Genomic DNA, 17,436 nt, shown 5'->3' with positions numbered 1-17,436 from the left:
GGTAGCTGGCAGGGATAAGGGGTAAAGCGAGGCATGCCTTTCAATATTAAGAGCTATTATTTTATGCATGCTTTTCTTGTTTTTTTTTTTAACCTTTTATTTTCTATGGGGGAATAGTTGATAAACAGTATTGTGCAAGTTTCAGGGAAACAGCAAAAGACCTTAGCCATCCATATAGATGTGTCCATTCTCCCTCATGGAGAAGGAAATGGCAACCCACTCCAAATTTCTTGCCTGGAGAATCCCAGGGACAGAGGAGCCATCTATGGGGTCGCACAGAGTCAGACACGACTGAAGCGACTTAGCAGCAGCATTCTCCCTCAAAGGGTTTCCCAGATGGTGCAGTGGTAGAGAATCCACCTGCCAATGCAGGAGCAGCTAGAGACGTGGTTTTGATACCTGGGTTAGGAAGATTCACTGGAGAAGGAAATGGCAACCCACTCCAGGACTCTTGCCTGGAGAATTCTGTGGACAGAGGAGCCTGGCAGGCTACAGTCCATGGAGTCACAAAGAGTCAGACATGACTGAGCATGCATGCACGCATATTCTCCCACAAACTCCCTCCCATTCAGGCTACCATATAGTATCGAGCAGAGTCCAGTGGCATGTGAACTATGCTGATAGGCACAATCCCACAAGCACTGTTACAGAGAAGAAAAAGGAAAGAGCTGGAGAGCTCTGCATAGTTGACCAGATGTGGGAGTCAGTGAACAAGTAGAAGCTTGACCATAAGAACAGAAAGAGCTTTTCTAATGTAATGGTGAGAGAGGCAAGGCACATGGATAGAAATAACATCAGGCTAGTCGATGTAATAGAAAAAACAGACAATTAGATTCTGATTTGACTCTCTATTCTTATTGAAATAGAAAGAATATCAGATGAGAGAAGGAAAGGAAATGTTGAATATCAGTAGTAGTCACCAGTTTTCAATTCACTGTAGGAAATTTTACTAAAGGAAAAGAATATCTCATCAAAAGTTCATCATTCACTCACAATCAACTGATTTCTCTGTCTCTATTTCAATCTATCCATCTCTATATCATCAAATTCTATAAGTCCTAAGAAGAACTTAGTTCTCTCTCTGTTAGAATGTTTCTCTTTATTTCTGAAGCAAGAAAATTATATAAAATGACAGAAAGGAATGGTACTGTGTACCTCGGGCTCCATTTTACAAGACCAGACCTTACAAAGTATTTTAATAAGTTCAATTTTCATTCTCTTCATAGAAATATTTTAGTGGTAGAAGAAGGTCTAAATGTCAGGTTATAGAGATTCTTTTTTTTCTGAAGGGCAGGCACCCAGGTATCTTTGCATAACACAATCTATAGCTTTGTGTTTTACAATCAAATCAGGAGCTTCATTAACCAGCTTAGAGATCCACCTGCTTTATGCTAAAAATCACAATAACAATTCTCTGTGATTGGAACCTGAGTTCACCTGTGTGGAAAATTGGTCATTTGACATAATAGGAAAAAATGTAAAATTATTCTCAGCTGCTAAAATAATTTAATAAAAACTCATGACAATTATCCAGAGACCTGGCCATGCTTTATGTCAGGCAGTAGCACACATTAAATGCCATTAAACACTGAGTTCTTAAAGACATTTTCCAATCCATAAATAGCAACATTAATTTCAAATACACATTATTTTTGCAAATAAAATTTTTAGTATTGACTGCCAAACTGAGAGAGTTGACTTAGGCAGGTTGATAAGGAGTCCAAGCCTAAGGACCCTTTAAGGAGGAGGTAAACATTCTTTCTTTTAAACATTTTTTTTGCCTTAAGCCAAGTAGGCCTCGTTGGCAGCAGTATCTCTTGTTTGAGGACATGCATTTTTTTCTTTTTTAGCTTTGGATGTATATTATGGGAGAAGGTCTGGGTAAAAACTTTCACAGCCTTGAGCTCTGGGTTAACCTGTTCTCTTTGGCTAATCTCGTGCTGATGTCATCCCAGGATGTATGTTATGGAAAACGATCTGAGCAAAATTCTCAGAGCCTTGAGGTATTTTTGTATCTATTCTCAGCAGCTAGTTGAGAAGTATATAGGGCCCCACTTAAACTAGTGAGGTTGGTACTTTCCTGCCCCCTTCTGATGTCTATGTCAGAGCTTTTTCTGTCACTTTCACTTTAAATAAAATCTACACAAAGCTCTTGAGTAACTGAGACTGTCTTTGGTCCCAGAGTTTAATCTCCTTTGGAGACCACAAATCTGGTGGCACTGTTCACTGTTAGCTGTCATCTTGGGGGCTTGTCTGGGATCCCAAGACAAAGCGTAAGTTTTCATCTATCAAAACTACATGATATATGTTAACTAAAATCAACACGAGGCCTAGCAATTGTCTCTTGTAAGGAAACAAGCATACATGTATTTGTTTCTAAATGTTTATTTAGCTCTGATTATTAGCAATCACATAAACATAAATGATCCATATTTTATCTTTTAAAAAGTAGATATTCATAGTATATATCATTATCTTTCTGATTATTCTCTCATATTATGATATAATCCTTATTCATTACAAAAATATTTGAGATAATTATAAACATGAGGTTGCAAGAAATGAAAGTATCCTTTACTCAGTTATTACCATGGTAACATTTTGTAAAACTGGAACGCAACCCAAAATCTAAAATATTAACATTGAAACAGTGAAGATACAGAAGTTTCATTACCACAAGGATCCTTCTGGTTGGCCTTTTATATACACTCCCCACCTCATCTCCTACTCTAACCCTGAATCATTATAGCACTGTTCTCAATTTTTAAAATTTTGTGACACTGAAAATATTTTATAAATGAAATCATATAGTATATAAATTTAGGGGTTGGCTTTTTCACCCAGAATAATTTCCTGGTTATTCAATCAAGTTGTTGCATTTACCAATGCTTTGTTTCATTCTGGTGCTGAATACTACTTGGTGGTCCCAGGTGGCACAAGTGGTAAAGAACCCACTCACCCATGCAGGAGACATAAGAGACACGGGTTTGATCTCTGAGTTTGGCAGATCCCCTGGAGGAAGGCATGGCAACCCACTCCAGTATTCTTGTCTGGAGAAACCCATGGACAGAGAAGCCTGGCGGGCCACAGTCCATAGGGTAACAAAGAGTCAGACATGATTGAGCAACTGAGCACATAGATAAAACACCACTTGTTTAACTGTTTACCCGTAGAAGGGCATCTAAGTTATTTTCAGATTTGGGGTATTTGTAATACCCCAAAAGAGATCTGCTATAAACATTCATGCCCATATTTTTGTGTGACATAAATTTAGACTTTTCTGGGATAAATACTCATGAGTGTCACTGTTGGATGGTAGGGTAGTTGCATGTTTACTTTGATAAGAAACACCCAAACAATTTTCCAGAGTGACTTACCCTTTCACATTCCCCTCAGCAATGTATGAGTGATCCAATTTCTTGATATCCTTCCTAGCCTTTGATGGTGCCCTTATTTTTTATTTTAGCCATTCTGATAAGTCTATAGTGAAATCTCTTTGTGTTTTGATTTGGCATTTCTCTAAAGACTAATGATGTTGAATACCTTTTAATGTGCTTACAACCATTAATATATTTTCTCTGGTGTAATGCCTATTCATATTCTCTGTTCCTTTTATAAAAGTTATGTTTTTATTAGTGAATTTTCAGTATGTTTTATATATTCTAGATATTAACGTTTTGTCACATATGAAGTTTGTAAACATTTTCTCCCAGTTTATAGCTTTCCACTTTATGGTCTTCTCATGGTCTTTTTATGAACAAAATATATTAGTTTGGTGTTCAACTTATTAATTTTTCCTCTTACGGAATTTGTTATCGGTTAAAACTGAGAGCTATTTACTTAGCACCGTGTAAATTTTTGCATGAAGTGTGAGCATCTTGATAGAAGTTGCATGAAACCTATACATCACATAGGACAGAACTGACATCTTTACCATATTGAGTCTTCCAATTCCTGAACAGAGCATATCTCTCCATTTATTTAAATGGCATTTGATTTTGTAATTTCAAGCATACAAATCCTATATGCACTTTGTTAGATTTACTTCTAAGTAGTTTACTTATTTGGAGAAATTGTAAATAATATTAGATTTAAATTTCAGTTTCTATATTTTCAGTGATTGATTGATTTTTTGTGTTTTTCTTATTTATCATGATCTTGCTGAATTTATTTAATACTTCTAACAAGCTTTTTTTTAAAAAAAAAAGATTCCTTGGGATTTTCTGGTAATCACGTGATATGAAAATAAGGACAGTTCAATTTCTTTCTTTCTTTCTATTTGTCTTTTATTTTCTTTGCTTGTCTTATTGCACTGGCTGGGACTTCCAACAGCACAATAAATAAGTGCTGAGAGTAACATCTTTGTGTTGCTGCTTGTTCTAGAGAGAAACTATTCAGTGTTTCACAACTGAAGGTGACATTAGCTGCAGTTTTACCATGTAAGCTCTTCATCAGGTAGAGGAAGTTCCCTTTTAATCCTAGGTTGTAAAGAGTTTTATAAGAAATTGATAATATTTTTATTCTAAAGCTTTTTCTGTATTGATAGACTGGAGATTTCTTTTTTCCTTTAGTCTTTTTAGCAGGGAAATTTCAAATGCTGAACCAGTCTTCAGTTCAGTTCAGTTCAGTTCAGTCACTAAGTTGTGTCTGACTCTTTGTGACCCCATGAACTGCAGCACGCCAGGCCTCCCTGTCCATCACCAACTCCTGCAGTTTACCCAAACTCATGTCCATTGAGTCAGTGATGGCATCCAGCCATCTCATCCTCTGTCGTCCCCTTCTCCTCATGCCCTCAATCTTTCCCAGCATCAGGGTCTTTTCAAATGAGTCAGCTCTTTGCATCAGGTGGCCAAAGTACTGGAGTTTCAGCTTCAACATCAGTCCTACCAATGAACACCCAGGACTGATCTCCTTTAGGATGGACTGGTTGGATCTCTTTGCAGTCCAAGGGACCCTTAAGAGTCTTCTCCAACACCACAGGTCAAAAGCATCAATTCTTCTGCACTCAGCTTTCTTTATAGTCAAACTCTCACATCCTTTCATGACTACTGGAAAAACCATAGCCTTGACTAGATGGACCTTTGTTGACAAAGTAATGTCTCTGCTTTTTAATATGCTATCTAGGTTGGTCATAACTTTCCTTCCAAAGTAAGCATCTTTTAATTTCATGACTGCAATTGCCATCTGCAGTGATTTTGGAGCCCAGAAAAACAAAGTCAGCCACTGTTTCCACTGTTTCCCCATCTATTTGTCATGAAGTGATAGGACTGGATGCCATGATCTTAGTTTTCTGAATGTTGAGTTTTAAGCCAATTTTTTCACTCTCTTCTTTCACTTTCACTTTCATCAAGAGGCTCTTTAGTCTTTACGTTTGGAATAAATGACATCTGCCCGTGGATATATTTTTGTTATATAATGATGAGTTCAATTTATTAATATTTTGTAGAAGATTTTTGTGTTTAATTTCATGAATACTATTCATCTGTAGCTTTATTTAACCGTGACGTGTTTCTGGTTTTTGTATCAGAGTAATGCCGTCCTCATAGAATAAGTTGGAAAGTGGTTTTTTCCTCTTCTCTATCTTAGAAGAATTTGAGGCAGATGGGTGTTAATTCCTCATTAAATGTTTGGTAGAATTTGCCAGTGATGCCACTGGCCTAAAGATTTCATCTTGGAAGCCTCTGAATTATTAATTCAATTTCTTTAATGGAGTACTACTCATACTACCTATTTCATGTTTGGTGTGTGTCCATGCTAAGTCACTTCAGTCATGTCCGACTCTTTGTGACCTCATGGACTGTAGCCCTCCAGGCTCTTCTCTCCATGGGATTCTTCAGGCAAGAATATTGGAGTGGGTTATCATTTTCTTCTCCAGGAGATCTTCCTGACCCAGGACTTAAACCTGCATCTCTTATGTCTCCTGCATTGGCAAGCGGGTTCTTTACTACTAGTACCAGCTTGGAAACTGCATTTCATCTTTGATAGGTTTGGTAGTTTGGAATTTACTAGAAATGGATCAATTTCTCCTAAGTTGATGAATTTATGTGTTTATAGTTGTTTACAATGCTGTGTTATTTTCCTAATATCTTAAGTTATCAGTAGTGATGTTGCCATGGGTTACTTGAACATATTTTAGATTCTAATTAATTTATAGTGGTTTTGAGTCTATCACTTCATATAATTTTCTTGGGTATTTAAAATGACAATTCAATATACATATGCAACTTCTTAGTTTCCACAGGTATCAATGTTTAATTTGAATGAAATGTATAGAAGATATTTAAAATGTACTCAGGATTCGTTTTATTTGGGTATGGTGAAACATACAGGCTTCCAACATGGTGTAGTGGTAAAGAATCCACCTGCAAATGCAGGAGATGCAGGTTTGATCCCTGTGTTGGGAAAATCCCCTGGAGGAGGAAATGGCAAACCACTCCAGTATTCTTGCCTGGGAAATCCCCTGGACAGAGGAGCCTGGTGGGTTACAGTCCATGGGGTTGCAAAGAGTCAGACATGACAGTGACTGAACAGCAGCGGCAGCGTGATGAGACATGCAGACACAGAAATGACTGTTATGAAGGAAGAAGTTTTTTTTTTTCAAAACGTGAACTTTATTTATAAAACTCACAAACTCTATACTTCTTTTTTTTACAATTTTATTTGCATTTTATTTTATTTATTTTTTTGTTACATTTCCTAGTTTATTTTATTTTATTTTTTTTTTTTTAATTTTTAGTTTTACTTTCTTTTACTTTACAAAACTGTCTTGGTTTTGCCATACATTGACATGAATCCACCGATAAAGTCGCCTATCCCTAGGAACAGAAAGCATGGCATGCCATGCAGGGCCACATGGGGAATCATCAGAATAAGTCATGGGTGAGGGAATGACCAAGAGTCTTTATTGTGTTTATCATAGGGAGTAAAGAGCAAGGAGGGTAAATAGGCTAAGCAGGTTTAGGATAGAGAAAATTTTCCTTATGATAGATCACAAATTCTAGAAGATGATGTGGCCAAGTTTTAGGATTTGGAAAGGAGTCACAGTTGTGTTTAAAAAAAAAAAGGTAGGGGATGTACACTGCCATTGGAGATATAAATGTTGAGAATGAGGGATGACCTGGAAGAACAGGTGTTCACAGAGTAACAGATATTAAGAAGGATAAATATATATTTATATACTTTCTGATGAAGGAAAGATAGTTGGTGGTGGTAAGATCTCATGCTCACACTATGGGGATGAGACTTTAGAGGTAGAAAAGAATGGATAACTTAGCAAATACATGTAAGGATTTCATAATGGCTTGAAAATAATCCACTAATTATTTGACATTCTCTAAATACCTAGACTGAAGTATATAAACATATACTTTGCTATATACATGCTTAGCATTCTCAAAATTCAGCTCTCACAAGGAAACTAATGCCCAATGCTGAGTTTGTTAACGTACTCAGAAATTAAGCACTTGTTTGCAAGACAAATGTCTTAGCATCTGTATTTTCCTCCTATCAGTTTCTTCCTGATAAGAAGTTGTGATAAAGATCCCAGAAACATTCATATTTGATAATAAGATAAATGCCAAAGATGGCATCCTTTGTTGTTATTGAGGGGTTAGGGATTTTAGAACATGCCACTTGCCACAGGAAAGGCAATCCATCAGAGCTATAAGAATTCAGGAAGAATACAAGTGGCAAAAGGTAATGAGTAGCTGTGCCTAGTCAAAATGAGGAAATCCTAGAAGGGATGTTTTCCTAAAATGTATTCATCATATCCCTTTTATGAGATAACTGGAAAAACAGAAAGCTAATCCTTTTGTAAAATTAAATTTTGACTTGCCCACAGAGCTGGTGACAGTAGAGATTTGATTGTGTACTTCTTTCCTACTCATGGAGACCATCACAACTTACATCCATTTGATTTTACTTTTAGACTTAAAGATAAATAGGGGTGTCAGCTAAAAGAAGAAGAAGAAAAAATGATAACAATTTCAGTTCATATGTAATTGGATTTTTGACATATCAAGATAGAGCCCTGATTACATTTGACAGATGCATATTGATTTTCATTTTAAACTCTTCTTATCCAACATACTTAGTTACTTCTGGAATTTTTTGCTTTAAATTAAACAAAGGTTTGAAGTGATAGAAAATTTTAATTAACTTCACTGACAATGTAATGCCTACCCTGCAACTGAAGTCTGATATTATCTTTCATATATTTTATATTTCATATAAAACAAACAAATATAATGTATGATTTCATATTTATGGAGCATAAAGCAGGGATTCTATTTTTATAATGGCTTCCCCAGTGGCTCTAGTGATAAAGAATCCACCTGCCAATGCAGGAGACTCAAGAGATGCGAGTTCAATCCCTGGGTTGGGAAGATCCCCTGGAGAAGGGCATGGCAACCCACTCCAGTAGTCTTGCTTGGAGAATCCCATGAACAGAGGAGCCTGGTGGGCTATAGCCCATGGGGTTGCAAAGAGTTGGGCATGGCTGAGCACACATATGACTTAAGACATGTTCTCACATATCAGAGTCTAAGAATTAAAAACAAAAATGCAAAGTCTACAAAACTGCAGAGTTTCTCAAAAGTGACTCAAGTGTGCTGAAGTTGTCACCACTGTAACATCTCTTCACACTTTCTTTATAGTTTCCATTTCTTGAGGCTCTTGCATAGAAGCTAACATATCTATGTTTTTCCATACCCATGGATTCTGTGCCAGTGACCTTCAATATTCTTAGCTTGATTTCTTCTCTATCTCATGCAAGTGAATAAATGTCCAATTTTAAGCATGTTTTATTATGTTTCCCCTAAGACAAGCGCTTGATACTTGATTCCAACATAATAAAAACATTATAAGATTACTAAAACGTGAAAGAGTATATTTCATTTACAAAACAAAATTTCACTAACTTATATACTGTTGTCTTTCAAAAGTGGTAGTAAAGTATATAACTGACCTTTCATTTTACTTCGGAGCACTTTTATTCTAAATTTTTCTTTTTATGCCTTTTCTTGTTTAGTTGCTAAGCCGTGTCCTATTCTTTCAACCCCTTGGACTTGTAGACTGCCAGGCTCCATGTCTATGGGATTCTCCAGGCAAGAATATTGGAGTGGGTTGCCATTCCCTTCTCCAGGGGATCTTTTTGACTCAGGGATCGAACCCAGGTTTCCTGCATTGCAGGCTGCTTCTTTACCAACTGAGCTATGAGGGAAGCCCTTATGCCTTTTCTAGCATGTTAGGAAAAGGGTTCCTTTTTTTTAAGAGAAAGTATTTTAAACTTAGCATCGAAATTAGCATAATTGTTCCAAAAACAAACTTTTATGGATCATTTTTTATTAATGTCACCAACACAGAGTGATAGAATCTTTGAGTTCTAATTTAATGGTTCTCATCTATAACCTCCTAGTGAATGTAGCAACATTATGTGAGAAGTCTATAGGAGATGACCTCTCAGCAATCATTTGGACCCATCATCTGGATGCCAGTGAAGTGCCAGTGAAGTTACTCAGTCGTGTCTGACTCTTTGTGATCCCATGAACTACCAGGCTGCTCCATCCATGGAATTTTCCAGGCAAGAGTACTGGAGTGGGTTGCCATTTCCTTCTCCAGGGCATCTTCCCGACTTGGGGACCAAACCCAGATCTCCTGCATTGCAGGCAGACGCTTTACCGTCTGAGCCACCAGGGAAGCCCATCATCTGATGAGCAGTCCCTATCTGATGAGGAGTTCCCATTTCTTATGGTACTCAGTTCCTTCGTGAAACAAAATTAGATCGTTTTTCCTTGTTTGAGCCCCTAGTTCCACTGCTTAGAACTATCAGTCTCTGGTTGAAGCTCTGCTCTAGAGTTGTCTAGTTATTTATCAGATACTTGTTACCCATTTCCTGAGCTATGACAAAAGATCCTTCATCAAGAAATATTCATATAAAGAAGTAATCTATATTCTAACATCTTACTAGGCAGCATGCTTGATACACCCAAATTATCCAGGTATGATTTAATTATTGCACAATATTTCACAGCAATTACCTATATTCTTATACTTGAGAAAAGCACTTTATTATTATGGCTGAAAATTATTTTGCATTTGTAGATATCTTGCTACAAAACATGTTATCAAGAATGAAGTAGGCCAAACCCAAAAATGTGCTTCCAAGCCACACAGCACCTTATTCAATTTATGCTGATGCTTTGAACCCCATGTGAGACATTCTAATTTCCTCAATATTGTGTCTTGAAGACCACAGTCAAACATTGTAGAATACTGAGATTAATTATACAGTTGGCATTCTAGCCTGCTGGCTTTCTCTTACTGTTTATCATAACACACAAATTTGTTAAATATTCTATGGTTTTACATAAGAGACAGATGATATGGACTTGACTAGTACTCTATCAGTAATTTTTTATAGCCATCAATGCAGGTTAATTTGTGCATTCACTTTATCCCTTCGGTAAGGACTTTTCCAGTTACCCTATTCAAAATTGCACCTCCAACACTATTACTGTCCTTGTTGCCGCCTTCTGCCTATTTTTCCCCGCAGTCCTATTTTATCACTATCTGTCTCTCTCTATGAGCATGTAAATTCTAGGAACACAGAGATTTTTGCCAGTTTGGCTCCCTGCAATAGCCACAGAACTTAGAATCTTAGCATATGGTAGTTCTTAATAAATATTAGCAACTAAGTGGCCTGAGCAAGGAACCATTCTGGTTGCTGGGGTTACTGTAGGAAATGACACAGAAAATATCCCTCACATCATGGTATTTCACTTCTAGTGGAGAAAAGGAAGAGGAATAAATAGGTAACTGTTACATAATGTATTTCAAGTTAATTATTTAGGGAGAGAGAATTAGCATCGAGTGCTTTCAGAGAAAATGTCTCCAAAAAGTGACATTTAATGGAGGCTTCAAGGATTTACAGAAAGTTAAATAAGAATTTGGGTGAGAGTGTTCCAAGCAGAAGTGTAAGCAATGTAAAAGCTTAAATAGGAATTGGCTCAGAATGTTGATGCAGTCATTAGCTCAGTGAAGGGTGGGGGAGAGTAGAGATGGTGAGATCAGAAGGAAAAGCATGGATCACAAAATGGTGGGGGATGGGGGGCGGTTTCTGACCTCACTTCCTAATGCGGAACTGGAAAACATGGGAAGGATTAAATAGCATAGTGATATGATCTAATTTATGTTTTATAAGAAATCATTCTGATTTCTCTTTGGAGGTCAGAGAATAGGGTATAAGACTGAAATACAGGAAGCAGTTGCAATAGTCCAGGTAATGTAGTCTAGGGTGAAAGTGGTGGAGGTGGTAAAACATGATCGGAAATGGGATATATTTTTATGGCTTTGCTATCAGTATTTACTCATGGGCTGGAAATTTGCAATGAGAAAATAAAAGGAATAAAGTATGATACCTAGCTTGTGAAGCACAAGCTGGAATCAAGATTGCTGGGAGAAGTATTAGTAACCTCAGATACATAGAAGACACCATCCTTATGGCACAGAGTGAAGAATTAAAGAGCCTCATTAAAGTGAAAGAGGAGAGTGAAAAAGTTAGCTTAAAACTAAACATTCAGAAAACTAAGATCATGGTATTCAGTCCCGTCACTTCATGGAAAATAGATGGGGAAACAGTGAGAGACTTTATTTTTTTGGGTTCCAAAATCACCGCAGATGGTGAAATTAAAAGACTGCAGCCATGAAATTATAAGACACTTGCTCCTTGGAAGAAAAGCTATAACAAACCTAGACAGCATATTAAAAAGCAGAGACATTACTTTGCTGACAAAGGTCCATCCAGTCAAAGCTATGGTTTTTCCAGTAGTCATGTATGGATGTGAGTTGGACTATAAAGAAAGCTGAGCACCAAAGAATTGATGTTTTGAACTGTGGTGTTGGAGAAGACTCTTGAGCATCCCTTGGAATGCAAGTAGATCCAATCAGTCAATCCTAAAGGAAATCAGTCCTGAATATTCATTGGAAGGACTGATGTTGAAGCTGAAGCTCTAACACTTTGGTCACCTGATGCAAAGAACTGACTCACTCGAAAAGACTCTGATGCTAGGGAAGATTGAAGGCAGGAGGAGAAGGGGACAACAGAGGATGAGATGGTTGAATGTCATCACTGACTCGATGGGCATGAGTTTGAGCAAGCTCCAGGAGTTGGTGAGGGACAGGGAAGCCCGGCATGCTGCAGTCCATGGGGTCACAGAGTCAAACACGGCTGAGTGACTGAACTGAACTGATGATACCTAGATTTTTGGAAAGATAAACTGGATAAATAATGGTGCCATTGACTAAGCCAAAAAAAATTATTGGGGGAATAAATTAGCATAGGTGATGAGACAAGTATTCAAGAATAATATTTCATAAGAGATACTTAAAAGATATCCATATGAAGATGAAAACAGGCAGCTGAAACTCAGGAGGAAGCTTAGAGATATAAATTAAGAGGTCATGTGTAGATGGTACATACAAGCCTGAAAAAAAATGTCCAGGAAGATACTATAACTGGGGAAGAGACTGGACAAAGCCCTAAATGAAGCCATCATCTAGAATTCTAGGAGGAGACAAGAGACAAGAAAGAAGATTCACAAAGACCGAGAAATGACCTGGAAGGAAAACTAAAGCCAAGTGAATGCTATGTTTCAAGGAGAAAAAGTCAACTATGCCAAATGCTACTGAGAGATAAACTAACATAGCACTGACCTACAAAGGAACATGCAAGTTGTGATTTCTGAGATAAAAGCAATTTCAGTCAAATTGTCAAGATTAAATCCTCACTGAAATGAGTTTGAGAATTGGAGAAAAAACAAGTTGAGATATTCTGTACAGGAAGGGAAACCATTAACAAAATGAAATGGCAACTTAAGGAATAGGAGAAAATATTTGAAAATCATATATCTGATAAGGGATTAATATCCAAAATACATAAAGAATCCATACACTCAATGGCAAAAACACACACACACACACACACACACACACACACAAAAAACAAAACCCAAAACAATCTGATCACAAAATGGACAGAATATCTGAATAGGTATTTTTGCAAAGAATACATACAGAAGCCAAGTACATAGAAAGATGTTCAACATCATTAATCATCAAGGTAATGTAAATCAAAAACACAATAAGATATAACCTCATGCCTGTTAGAATGGTTATTATAAAAACGACAAGAGATAAGAAGTGTTGGTGAGAATGCAGACAAAGGGAACCCTGCACAATGCCCTAAGTGCCCATTGATGAGTGGATAAAGAAAACGTGGGACATGTAGAGTAGCCTTAATAAGGATTGAATTCTTGCCATTTGAAACAATATGGAGTAATCTCAAGTGCATTACACTAGGTAAATTAAGTTAGACAGAGACAGATAATATCATATGATCTCATGCTGCTGCAGCTAAGTCGCTTCAGTTGTGTCTGATTCTGTGTGACCCCATAGACGGCAGCCCACCAGGCTTCTCCGTCCCTGGGATTCTCAAGGTAAGAACACTGGAGTGGGTTGCCATTTCCTTCTCCATGCATGCATGCATGCTAAGTCACTTCAGTAGTGTCCAACTCTGTGCGACCCTATGGACAGCAGCCCACCAGGCTCCACTGTCCACAGGATTCTCTAGGCAAGAATACTGGGGTGGGTTGCCATTTCCTTCTCCATGTGATCTCATATGTGAGGTCAAAAACAAGCTCATAGATACAGAGAACAGACTGGTGGCTATTGAAGACACATGGGGGAGCAAATTGAGGATGCCGGTCAAAAGGCACAAACTTCCAGCTAAATATCAATAAGTTATGGGGATGTAATATACATCATGGTGACTATAGTTAAAAATAACTTACAGTATATTTGAAAGTTTTAAGACTTTGGCCACCTGATTCAAAGAGCCGACTCATTGGAAAACACCCTGATGCTGGGAAAGATTGAGAGCAGGAGGAGAAGGGGACAACAGAGGATGAGATGGTTGGACGGCACCACCAACTCAATGGACATGAGTTTGAGCAAACTCTGGGAGCTAGTGAAGGACAGGGAAGCATGGTGTGCTGAAGTTCATGGAGTCAGAAAGAGTCGAATACAACTGAGCGACTGAAAAACAACAAACAGTATATCTTAGAGGCCTTCATCACAAGAAAAATATTTATTTGTAATATACTGTGTGATGATAGATGTTAACTAGACTTACTGTGGTGATTTTTTTTTACAATGTATACAAATATCAACCTATTATGTTGTTACACTGGAAATTTATATAATGTTATATGTCAGTTATATCTCAACTTAAACAAGGAAGTAGAGGCAATGAATATAAATAGCTCTTCCTAGGAATTCTTCAAATGTGAAAAGAGCAATGGGTTGGTAGCCACAGAGGTCAACAGATCGAAGATCACTTGTCCTGATACTTCACTCCTTTTCATTATAATTATATAATCATGGTCACACTTTATATTTCCTGTATTAAGGTAGGAAAAATATATCTCCTACCTCCACTGATATTAAATATAAGTTAATTTGAACAATGGAGTGTGGGTGTAGGTGAAATATGCAAATACATTACATTTAGATCTTGTGTTCCCTGAGTCTCCATCAGTTAGTGACTCAGCCTTTGCTTGTCTTTTATGGCCTTGACATTTTGGAGAGTATTGATAAGTTATTTTATAAAATACTCCTCAGCTTGAGTTTCTCTGATATTTTCTAGTGGTAAGACGAAGGAAATATATTTTGGGGAATAATATCAGAGAAATTATTTTTCCCTCTCAGTGTCCAATTATCATGGGATACGTGATGTTGATATATTTTATTACTGGTCATATTAATCTTTATTAATTGGTTAAAGTGATATCCTCCAGGTTTTCCAATGTGGAGTTAGTATCTCCCTTTTGTATTTAATAAATACTTTGTGGAATTACTTTGAGAAAGTACAAATACTCCTTTTCTCTATGAATTTTTACCTTCTGTTCATCCATCAGTGGACCTGGCTCATACCATTTATGTATTCAGTAATTCTTCAGACCAGACCCCAAAACACTCACTTGATTATATTTGCTTGAATCTAAATGTGAGCTTTGTCTTCTGTTCATTTGATTTCTATGCCTATGTTTAGCCAATATAAATTAGTTTAGTTTTTAGGTATATCTTAAAATCTGTCAGTTTGTATGCAATTTTGTTCTTCTTTCTAAATGACTTTGGAAATTCTATTTCTTTTATCTTTTCGTATACATTTTATAATGAGCTTGTCAATACCTACAGAAAAGTCTGATGAGGAATAAACTGGAAATATACTGGATCTATATATCAAATTGGAGATCAGTGATATTTTAACAATATCTGGTCTTCAATCAGTGAACATGCCTATTTATTTAGCTTTATTAGATTTCTTTTGTCAATTTTTCCCACTATTCAGTATACAGTTCTTATATATAATTGTTTATATTTTTACCTAATACTTACAGGGCTTTTTGTTATAAATGACATTTTTAATGTCAAATTCCAATTGTCCATTGCTAGTATATAAAAATACAACTGGCTTTTGTATATTGACTTGAAGAAGCCATAATTCTACATTTTAAATAAGTATTTTCCTGGATATGAAATTATAGATTGACAGTATTTTTTTTTCCTTTAATCACTAAAGATGTCATACCATTATCATCTAGATCACATGGTTTAAGAACAGAAGTCCTTATTCTACTTTACATAATATGTCTTTTTAAAAAAAGGAAATTCTGGGGTTTCTCTTCTAGCTCAGTGGTAAAGGATTTGCCATTCAATGCAGGAGACATGGGTTCGATTCCTCCCTGGTCCGGGAAGATGTCACATGCCATGAAGCAGCTAAGCACGTGAACCACAACTACTGAGTCTGTGCTCTACAGCCAGGGGGCCACAACTACTGAGCCCATGTACTGCAACTATTGAAGCCCTCATGCCTAGAGCCCATGCTCTACAACAAGAAAAGCCTCTCCAATGAGAAGCTGGTGCATGGCAACTAGAGTAGCCTCTGCTCACTGCAACTAAGATCCAGCATAGCCAAAGATAAATAAACAAATAAATTTATAAAAAAGAAAATCTGGCTACCTTCAAGGTTTTCTTTTTGTTGCTTGTTTTTTAGCAGCTTAAATATGATTTGCCAAGGTTGGAAAAAATGTTATTCTCTTTTCAAATATTTCTTCATTTGTGGTATTCTTACAATCTCTCTGCTTTCTTGAATTGCAATTATAAGTATGTTAGGCTGTCAGTTATTGTTCTATAGCTTTTCAATGTTTTCTTTTTTCCTGTCTTGTTAATATTTTCCCTTTGTCTCTAAGTTCCTGTAATTTCTGTTAACTACTGCACAATTGCACTCATCTCACATGCTAGTAAAGTAATGCTCAAAATTCTCCAAGCGAGGCTTCAGCAATATGTGAACTGTGAACTCCCTGATGTTCAAGCTGGTTTTATAAAAGGCAGAGGAACCAGAGATCAAATTGACAACATCCGCTGGATCATGGAAAAAGCAAGAGAGTTCCAGAAAAACATCTATTTCTGCTTTATTGACTATGCCAAAGCCTTTGACTGTGTGGATCACAACAAACTGTGGAAAATTCTGAAAGAGATGGGAATACCAGACCACCTAACCTGCCTCTTGAGAAATCTGTATGCAGGCTAGGAAGCAACAGTTAGAACTCGACATGGAACAACAGACTGGTTCCAAATAGGAAAAGGAGTATGTCAAGGCTGTATATTGTCACCCTGCTTATTTAACTTCTATGCAGAGTATATCATGAGAAATGCTGGACTGGAAGAAACACAAGCTGGAATCAAGATTCCCGGGAGAAATATCAATAATCTCAGATATGCAGATGATACCACCCTTATGGCAGAAAGTGAAGAGGAGCTAAAGAGCCTCTTGATGAAAGTGAAAGAGAGTGAAAAAGTTGGCTTAAAGCTCAACATTCAGAAAACGAAGATCATGGCATCTGGTCCCATCACTTCATGGGAAATAGATGGGGAAACAGTGGAAACAGCGTCAGACTTCAAAATCACTGCAGCCACGAAATTAAAAGACGCTTACTCCTTGGAAGAAAAATTATGACCAACCTAGATAGCATATTCAAAAGCAGAGACATTACTTTGCTGACTAAGGTCTGTCTAGTCAAGGCTATGGTTTTTCCTGTGGTCATGTGTGGATGTGAGAGTTGGACTGTGAAGAAGGCTGAGCGGCGAAGAATTGATGCTTTTGAACTGTGGTGTTAGAGAAGACTCTTGAGAGTCCCTTGGACTGCAAGGAGATCCAACCAGTCCATTCTGAAGGAGATCAACCCTGGGATTTCTTTGGAAGGAATGATGCTAAAGCTGAAGCTCCAGTACTTTGGCCACCTCATGTGAAGAGCTGACTCATTGGAAAAGACTGATGCTGGGAGGGACTGGGGGCAGGAGGAGAAGGGGACGACCGAG

The sequence above is a fragment of the Capra hircus genome (genome assembly GCF_001704415.2).
Source record: "Capra hircus breed San Clemente chromosome X unlocalized genomic scaffold, ASM170441v1, whole genome shotgun sequence".
Lineage (NCBI taxonomy): Eukaryota > Metazoa > Chordata > Mammalia > Artiodactyla > Bovidae > Capra > Capra hircus.
Note: the sequence above shows the minus strand (reverse complement) of the source record.